The following is a 10,108-nucleotide window of genomic DNA, read 5'->3' as shown; positions in this document are numbered from 1 at the left end:
AATATAATATTTGCGTGTTTAAGGCAAAGCAAAAGTCCAAACGAATGAGAAGGATTCCATCTTTATTAAAAGATTTCATATTTTGACTTTAACGGATTTTCGGTGCCTCTTTTGGACTTACCAAATTTTCCTTTCATGGAATATACTTAAACAAGAAAAAATAAAGCAAGTACCTTTATATTTTTCGAAACGATGCATTCTTAATTCCTCTAGCTTCCTATATCAAAATATGAGTTTTCATAAGAAGTGAACTTAGCAACTTTTCACTCTACGCCAGCGATACATACATATACATACATAAAATCTACATATCGCACACGATCTTCAAAAGTGACACAAATCAAAATTTCACGTTCGTCAGAAAATGCGAAAAACTATTTCGTAGCACATGGTAATCATATGGGCAAGGGAGACATTACCTTAGGTTTTTTCAACAAATTATAGCAAAAATTTGCTCCAGCTTTTGCTCATACATAGGTAAATAAAAGCTCTGTGTGAATTTTTAGTGCATTATTTCAACAATGCCAAATTTTGAGTGGTGTCACTTTTGAAGACCGTGTACGATATGTGCTCGTGCTGTGAGCTAAATAAATACTACATGTAGAACTAAACTGAAAAAATTGTTTCCTTAATCAAACACTTACTGTTTAGGCGCGTCTGCTAACACCAGGCGCCTAAATATATGCTATGTACTGCTGCATGTGCAAAAATTTCCTTTATGCAATTTAGGAAATTTTTGCACATGCACTTCTCAACTGCCAAGTAATTGAACTTTCTTAAGTTTCAATAAGATGGCACTTCAAAGTATGCTCGGCCTAGTCTGATGCATCCTCCGGACACTGCTTCCGGAGTCTTCTGCGGACTCTGCATGGCTTACAACCATGCAGAGGTGGTAATAGTTGATTACCATTGGCCACAGTGCCTACCCACTACTTTTTGGTCCAATAAATATTTTTTTATATACATACATGCAAACATACTGGTCTCCCCTCTCACTGAGTTATTCACTTACTTCGCCTTCAAAACAAATGTTAGTCAAGCAGAAACCTATTTTTGTGTGGCTCAGAAACCCTGCGTAGATCGCTTTCGCTTCTGATTTGGCACTGCAACCATTTGTCGGCTTAGATCAGGACTAAACCACTTCGTCGACTGCGTCTCTGCATTGCAAAGTTCCGTCGGTTATTCACATCTGGTGTAGGCAGATATATCTGAACTTGACACTTCCATAAATTCCGAAGCGTCATTATGACTTTAAAGCTCGTAAAATATTACTTCCAGCGTCCTTCACTCGATCTGAGACATATGTACATAAATATTGCATAAAATAGCTTTTTCAAGAGTCCCAAAGTCTTCTTATCCTCATAATTAATGTTTTACGTCGTATAAAAGGACGGGAATGGTGGTAATAGAGATTGTTAGTCGAGAGAAGAAACTCCTTTTCAATTGCCAAAAGTAACACCCGTTAGCAAGAGTTATTCTTCTACCGATCCTGGGTATTTAAAGTCCTCTTTTGGTTCTTGTTGTTTTGACCCCGTGGGTGTACCTATGATGTATTCTGGAATGAGTTTCCGTCATCCCTTCTTAAACTTAGCTTGGAGAAAACCGGCACCACGCCGAAGCCATTTTCGGCATATGCAATTTTTCATTCTGGTTCATTCTAGTTTGCTGTTGTTTAGCTTGTTTTTTTTTAGGCGGTTACAGCATCAAATAAAAAGAAGAAAAAGATTGATATAAATTATCTACAGTACCTTTTAATTGAGCCGCACTGTGTTGTCATTTTTTATCATTTTTTAGACAACTTGGCAGTGTCTATCTAAAATTAAAATTATTTTCGAAGAAATTGGACAAAATTGTCCAGGGTCTGAAATTTAAGTAGAAATCCGAAAAAACTTATTAAAAATCGATGTAATGCAATGTGTTTAAAACTTTCACTAAAATTTCATAAGCCGCGTACCTGTACAGCCAAAAATTGCTAAAAATTCAAATCAAAAAGTTTAAAATTTTGCTAACAATTTACTTCGATTCATTTTTATTTCTTTTCATACTGCAGAAATTTGTATTACTTTTTATATTAGCCAAGGAACCCGTATTAGTATTCTTCTCCGCGTTCGTGCTCGTCCTCGGTTTTGTATATATTTAACTATTGTATATATTTAGCTAAGACTTCTGAAACAGCTGGAAACCCTCCTAAATATAGTTAAGATATAAACAAATTTCTTGCGTCTGATATTGTGATCCCTACATATTTCATGTGCCTGATGAATTAAGTTAAACTTTATTTTTTAAATACGTGTCAACGCTCCTAAATACAGTTCAGAAATAAAGCTTTTTAAACCCATTTCATTTGATACCCATACTTTTAATAATTCCTTTAACTTATTAGATAGTTTAAGCTTACCTTTTTGAACAAGTGGCAACCCTCTTAAATATTATTAATATTCAAACTAAAGAAATCTTACTACCTTCGTTTCACGTCATGCTTTAATATTTCATTTAACTTATGTATTCTATAAATAAATTCTAATTTTAAAACAGGTGGCAACCCAATTCAAAATATTTTAAAACCAAAACCTTGTTAAAGCTTTTTCGACTGACACACATATTGCAATACATATTTAAATTTTTTACCTAATTCCCTTAATTCAAGTTGAATTTAATTTCTAAAACAACCCTCTTAAATAAAGTTAAGAAAAAAAAGATTTTTAACCCATGTCAATTTATACCCATACTTTAATAATTCATTTGTCTTATTAAACAATTTTAGTTTAACTTTTAACACAGGTGGAAACTTTAGTGTTATAAATGCTGAAACTTAATTTTTCTTAACACACCTTTGTTTGACGCAAATATTTCAATATTTCATATAATTTAATTTAATTCGACTTTTCAAACAGATGGCAATCCTATTCAAATTATTATCAAACCAAAACCTCGCTAAACCCTTCTCGTCTGACACTCGTATTGTGATACATATTTAAATTATCTAATACTCTTATTTCAAATTGAATTTTATAATAAAATCAGGTGACAATACTTCTACATGCAGTTTGGAAATAAAGTTTCTTCAAAGCAATTTTGATTTATATTCATATTCTGACATCCATATCAGGATATACGTTTCAATTCCTTCCTTAATTTAAGCCGAACTTGCGCTTAGAAACAAGTGGCGACCCTCCTACAAACAATTAAGAAATAAAGATTTTTCAAAACCATTTCGATCGATACTCATACTGTAATAAGTGATTTAATTTAAAAATAATTTGAATTTCATTTTTTTAACAGGTGGCAACTCTTTTTGAAAATATGAGAAGTGATTGCACATCCACAGTCCAAGCCCTTTAATTTGATACCTCATTTTGTAAAATCGAACGAACGGTACAGATCTGATATGACGAAAAAGTTTTCGCGTATTATGCATTCTGATGTACATAAATACATACATATGTACATTAGACTGCATCACCAAAAAAAGTTGCGGTTTTTCCGCCGGGGTTACAAAATGTATTATATTTTAAGACGTCCACCAAAATATTTCGGTAAAATATTAAGATTTAAGCGAGCTGGACCGTTTTGAAAATACCTCCAAAAGTGGAGTTTTTTATGAATAAAAATAGTTTCTTAAAGAACTTTTTGAAAAAAGTGCCCTTAGATGACAAAACAAATTAGGCTTAAAAATTCTGCTTAAAATATTTAAAAATCTTTTCAACGTAATCGTAATAATAATTATTATTTTTGATGCTGTTTTTTTTACTTTTTTCAAAGATTGACTTACGAAAAACTTAAATAACTGAGCCAAAACTATTGTGATTTAGACTTATGGGATCTCGTTAGAAAGGTAACTTCCCACTATTTTTATTTATGTGCCAAAAAAGTCATTTGTGTACCAATATTTTTTTTTTCAAATACCAACACATCTTAATTCAACTTTGAATGATATTCGTTCATCCTACCTTTCCCTTTCATCCTTTGAATGAGTTTATCAGCAAAGAAATAAAAAGGGTGAGAAAATACCTTTCCAATGATATCTTACAAGTCTAAATCGGGAGAGTTTAGGCTCAGTTAGTTATTCAAGTTTTTCTTATACCAATCTTTGAAAAAAGTTAAAAACAGCATCAAAAATCTCATTATTACGATTCTGTTAAAAATTTTTTTTAAATTTTTAAAAAATATATTTACGCAAATTTTTTAGGCTTAAACCGTTTCATTTGAGGTGATTTTTTCAAAAAAAAAAATCTTTAAGAAACTATTTTTATTCATAAAAACTCCATCTTTGGAGGTATTTTCAAATCGGTCCAGCTCACTTAAATGTTAATATTTATCCGAAATATTTTGGTGGACGTCTTAAAATATAATAGATTTTATAATTCCAAAGGAAAAACAGTACCGATTTTTTTTTTGTATGGGGAGTGATGCAGTCTAATGTACGTACTTAGAGTACTAACCCTGCAAACATCGTTGGACCATGTAATCTATTTGTGGTTTATTGAAGTACTTCCAAAAGTGTTCCTCTGTCATGCTGTAGCGGCCCAACTCGTGTCTCTGCACCAACTTATTGTTACCCGATCACTGCTCGTGTTTTAACGAAATGTGATTGAAGTTGAGCATTTGAAAGCTCATTTGGATGTCTGGCTGTAGCTGAACGTGTAGAGATGCTTGCTGCTATTTGTTAGCTCCCAGCATGTTCCGGTTCGAATGCCGTCGGAGGCAACATGTAATTTTTTATGTTTGTTTTTGGCTTTTATTAATTGCGAAAAAGCATCTGTGAAGTGAAGAACAAAAGCGTGTACAAACGAAAAAATATAACAACAATGCGATTGTTAATATGTTGGAGTAGTTTTGTGCTACTCTGATGTAATGCAGAGATGGAGTATACCCTGTAGGGAAAACACGAACTAGTGGACCAGATTACTAGTTCAGTACTAGTTCCGCACCAGTCCAAAAGCAGTGAAATGTGGTACTTTCACTAAACTATTTTATTTTAAATTTTAAAAGCAGGGAAGATAATCATTATGAGTAAAATAATTTAAATCAGCATTTAATCATTATTTTATGAATTATTATTGATTTTTATTTTTTCGCTCAAACGGAAATAATTATTATTTGATTTTTATTTTTGGGATTACAAATAATCACTATTTTATGATTTTATTTTTTAGCGCAACGATTATCATTAATTTTGAGTTTTATTTTTCCACTTAAAAATAATGATAATTTATAAAATTGAAAAGGCCATACAGACGCAACCTACTGAAATTTTGACCTGAAAAGTATGGGTCTTATTCCTTTTATAAGGGTGCGGCTACCTCTCAAAAGAATACGTTTGTACTCACGCTGGTATAGTTTTTAAGAACCATTAATCCTGAAGGACAATTGAGAAAGGCAATGCAGTTGCAGAAAAAGAGGCATTTAAAAAAGTGTCAAAATAATTACTACTTTCTCACTAAATTTATTTAAAAATGCAAGCAACCAGAGCTCCGTTCTTTAAGAAAAGACAAATTAATCTTTCTTTTATGCAATCCAGCACAGCTACCTTAATACAGTCAGTCAATAAAGTTTAGGTACAACGAATTTTTTACAATACGGGCAAGTATTTTTTAAATATTTTAGTTTTCGGTAATTTTTTATAAAAATATGGTCAATTCTACAAAAAAATCCCCAAAAATCAAAGTTCAAAGCCTTGTGCAAAATTTAAGAAAATTCTGCAAAATTTCATTAAAATAATTCACTTTCTATTTATGCTATCTAGAAAAAAGTTGAGTTTGCAGTTTTTTAGCCCATTCAATTTTAGTATAATGAAGAGCAAGTATGAGGAAGCTAGGACTTACCAAACAACAAAAAAGAAAAAATTGCTAAATATCAATGGTAAGTGCTAGCTACCTCAAACGTGCACTTTGTTATACTAAAATTGAATGGGCCAAAAAACTGCGTACTTAACTCTTTTCTAAAGAGCGTAAATTGCAATATTTGGATGGAAATTTGCAGTTTTCTTTAATTTCGCATAAGGTTTGGAACTCTGATTTTTGGGGTTTTGGTGTAGAATTAACCATATTTTTACAAAAAATTAGGGAAAAATAAAATATTTAAAAAATAGTTGCCGGTATTGTAAAATTTTCGCTGTACCTAAACTTTATTAACTGACTGTATATCTTATTTAAGTTAAGTACGACAAAAACTTTCGAAGTACTTCATATACATATAAGCTTAAAAGGAACTGAATTTACTTAAAAATTAATGTGCTTAAATTTAGACAAGTAAGGCAAAGGGAACTAATATTTTTACTTTTAAGCAGAACGCACTTTTTTTTTACATACTACTTAAGTTTAATACTACTACTACTACTAATGTGGTTTATAAATTTTTAATAAATGCGTTTAAACATTTGTGATTGCATTGTCCTTCCTTCAACCGATCATATTTAATATAAAAGGGAAATGTTTCGACAAGCCTGATTAGAAATATAGATCTAAGGTGCCGAATTTATAACAGGTTGGGAACTATAAAAAATGGATGCAGATCGAACTAGATCTCATCTGTCGAATTAGGAACTGGTTTCGAACTAAAGAAAAGGGGATGCAGAACGAACTAGATCTCATCTGTCGAATTTGGAACTGGTTCGGAACTATAGAAAAAGTTATACAAAACGAACTAGATCTTATCTGTCGAATTTAGAACTGGTTCGGAACTAGAGCCAAAGGGATGCAACGGGGGACAATTGACACTTCCTAGGACATCGCAATGTTAAATTCGCCAGTCGTTAGCATGCAAAAGAGAATTAACGCGTACTAGTCATGGTTCCAAACGCACTAGAACCGAACCAGTTCCGCACTAGTTCGTTTCCCTACAGGGTATGGTCCTGCCGTGGGACATCGCAATGTTAATTGGTACATATTTTTTATATGAATTGTGGTTAATTTTGGGTACTCCTTGGTCCTTAGAGAGTACTCTTCACATGCATGCATGGAGTAGTCGCGATTTTTGCAGGGAAAGGAAAAACAGGCACACATTAACTGGAATTAACATATGTACATATGTATGTATGTATGTACATACATAAGCTGCGATTAGGTTACATTATATTTTGCTTAGCTGCACATCCTTCTTTGCACGAAAAACTTGTGCACTTAACCGAAAAAGGCACTTAAGCGAATTTTCTTTACTACTTCAATGAGGAAGCTATCCAAATCCCTATGAAACCAAATAGTGGCGGAGCACTTACCACGTAGAAATTACTGCAAGCGAAATTTTTACCGAATGGTATCTAATTATCTATTCTGCGAGATGAACAAAATAAATAAAAAGTTGTAAAATTAGGTAATTGTAGGGCCAGTGCAGGTAAGGTAATACTTTTTTTGATAATTGATACTAGTCGCAGGGTTGCCACTGACGACCTTTATATAACATATGTATTTAGTAACATCGAAATATTATCTAACAAATGTGATATAGAAACTAAAACAAATGTTAATTTTCTGCAAACTCATCTACCCGTCCTTTATTTAATGTTTGTTATTTTTTATGAAAGTGTAGTTCGTTATCTATCAAAAACCATGTAAGTCAAAATTTAAAACTTTGTACAAAAATTAGGAAAATTCGACAAAGCTCCATCAAAATTTTGAGCTTTTTAGTTATATTCTCAGTATTAAGTTTGCACCCCATTCTATTTTAGTATAATAAAGTGTAACTTTGAAGTAGCTAGGACTTACCGTTGTTTTGTAGCAATTTCTTTGTGGAAGGCGTTGCTCATTTTCTCCATACGAAAAAATTGTCCAACATACATTGTATGGAACAAAATGCATCAACAAATAATTGCCAAAAATCAACGGTAAGTCCTAGCTACTTTAAACTTGAAGACTATCCACTATTAATAACTGGGCTCGGCTGCAGTAAAACAAACGTTTGAGTCTCTTGCAGTTCCTCTGAACTACAAGCCTGCATTGTTGGTGTTGCATGAATATATTTAAAACTAGAATGTGACATGGTCTGAGATAAGAGGAATAAAGCTGTACAAATTTTGCTCAATATTTGCCAATGCTACAATCTTTGAAGTTATATCCTGAATTTTACACACTTCAATTGAGTTGTGGTACTTCAGCTCTCGTGTGCAATAGATATTAAAAAAAGGAAGACGGTTGCAGAAGATATCGTCACTACACGCGAATAAAGGCGCGCTAGTGTTTTGACGGCGAAAAAAGGCGCGTAAAAAAATTTTGAGAAAAAAGATGCTTAAGAAAAACGTCGGCGAAGTATGTTAAGAGTCTTTGATGCTGAAGTTTTTTATGCGTCTTTTTTCGCCGTCATTTTTTGAGCTCGACGAAGACTTGCGTGCCGCTTGAGCTTTTCTCTCGAAGTGTTTACAGCTGGTAAACACAAATGAAGGTTAAAATTTAATAACTTATTAATAAAATTTAAGTAAAATCTGGATAATTAACAATAAACTACTTTTTTCGCAAAATCTATAAAGTTCCCTTTTATTTTTCAATAAAACTTGTGCTACAGTTATTATTTTATGCCCTATATATGATAAAATATTAATAGCTGGAAAAAGGAGTACAAAAGAAGTACAAAACTAAGAAAGGAGTACATTTCCAGATATTTTTTTTTGGGAGTACAAGGGAGTACATTACAATAAAAAGGACTACGTTTACTCCCAAAAGCAGTACGTCTAGCATTTTTACTGTTGGAGGATCTTTCGGTGTGCATTACAATGTCCTAAAGCAGTGTTTGCATTATTCAACTTTGCGTTCAACAATTGCGTTCAACTCAACGCAGGGTTGCACGAAAAAAAGAGTAGAATGGCTAAATGTTGGCTGGCGACCAACTTTGTTGAAAGCGATTAGTTGAAAGGCCATTCAACCAAAAGTTGAATGCAAAGTTGAACAATGCAAACACCTTTTTATGGCGAATATTTTGATATTTTTTCATATTTTGATATTTTTAGCCATTCAACTTTTTTTCGTGCAACCCTGCGCTGAGTTGAACGCAAATGTTGAACGCAAAGTTGAACAATGCAAACACACTTTAACATCCAAAGGTAAATGCTCAATTTTTCGCCGCAACTCGTTCCCTGCAGCATGACATATATTGTACTTAACAAGCCAAGCGGCTAATTCTTCATTGAACGTAGGCAAATCATTTTCGTCGGATAAGGAGAACCCATAATTTGAAGGCTCCAATGTTCCACCGATTGGCAAAGCGGGTCCTGGATCATATTGAACGTTGTGCTCAATTTGTTCTCCCCCTTTATCACTTTAGATAAAGACTCTAACACCATGTTCCTACCAATGAACGTCAATCTATAAGAAGAGACAACACGTTATAATTGTACCGAGCGTGAACATCAGGAGCGTGCCTTCTCTTTTGCTCGAATACGTTTTTAGACTGGATGAAAAGAGACGTGACGCTCCTGATGTTCACACTAGCTACAATTATAACGAGTTGTCTCTTCTTATAGATTTACGTTCCTTGTCCTCACCAAAAAGTTTAGCTAAAATTAGTCAAGAACGTAAACCCGAGTCACCTGACACGATCTGTATTACCAAAGCGCCATGTATAAAAACTCAACAGCGCAGAAATCTACGGAATTTTGATTTTTCCGTAAGTTTATGAAAAGGCATTGATGAGTGGCAACACTGTAGTAAGCATCACTGAGGGCTCCAGTAATCGACAAAATTCTGCGTATACATACTGCGTTTAAGTATACGTTCTGCGTTCTTGACTAATTTCAGTTTTAACCACCTCAAATCGAACTTACTAAGGGCCGGTTACTCAATGTCTGGTTAACACTAATCGGCGGTTAAACATCGTTATCGACGACTTCGACTCCATGCATATAACAGGGAGTCGGTAACGTCGATAACTATGTTTAACCGGAGATTAGTGTTAACCAGACATTGAGTAACCGGCCCTTAGGGTTTACACCGGACAATATCAAGGCGAATTTATACAAGGTGGTGTTGATGGCGAATTTAGATCTTCGCCGAGGTACGTCTTAATATCAAAATGATGTGTTTGTTGTAAAATGAATTCGCCTTGTTTACAACAAACACATCATTTTGACATTTAGTAGTACCGCGGCGAAAATTTAATTCGCCATCAACACCACCTTGTA

The sequence above is a fragment of the Rhagoletis pomonella genome, unplaced genomic scaffold, assembly GCF_013731165.1.
Source record: "Rhagoletis pomonella isolate Grant_MI unplaced genomic scaffold, Rhpom_1.0 Rhpom_scaffold_00008, whole genome shotgun sequence".
NCBI lineage: Eukaryota > Metazoa > Arthropoda > Insecta > Diptera > Tephritidae > Rhagoletis > Rhagoletis pomonella.
Note: the sequence above shows the minus strand (reverse complement) of the source record.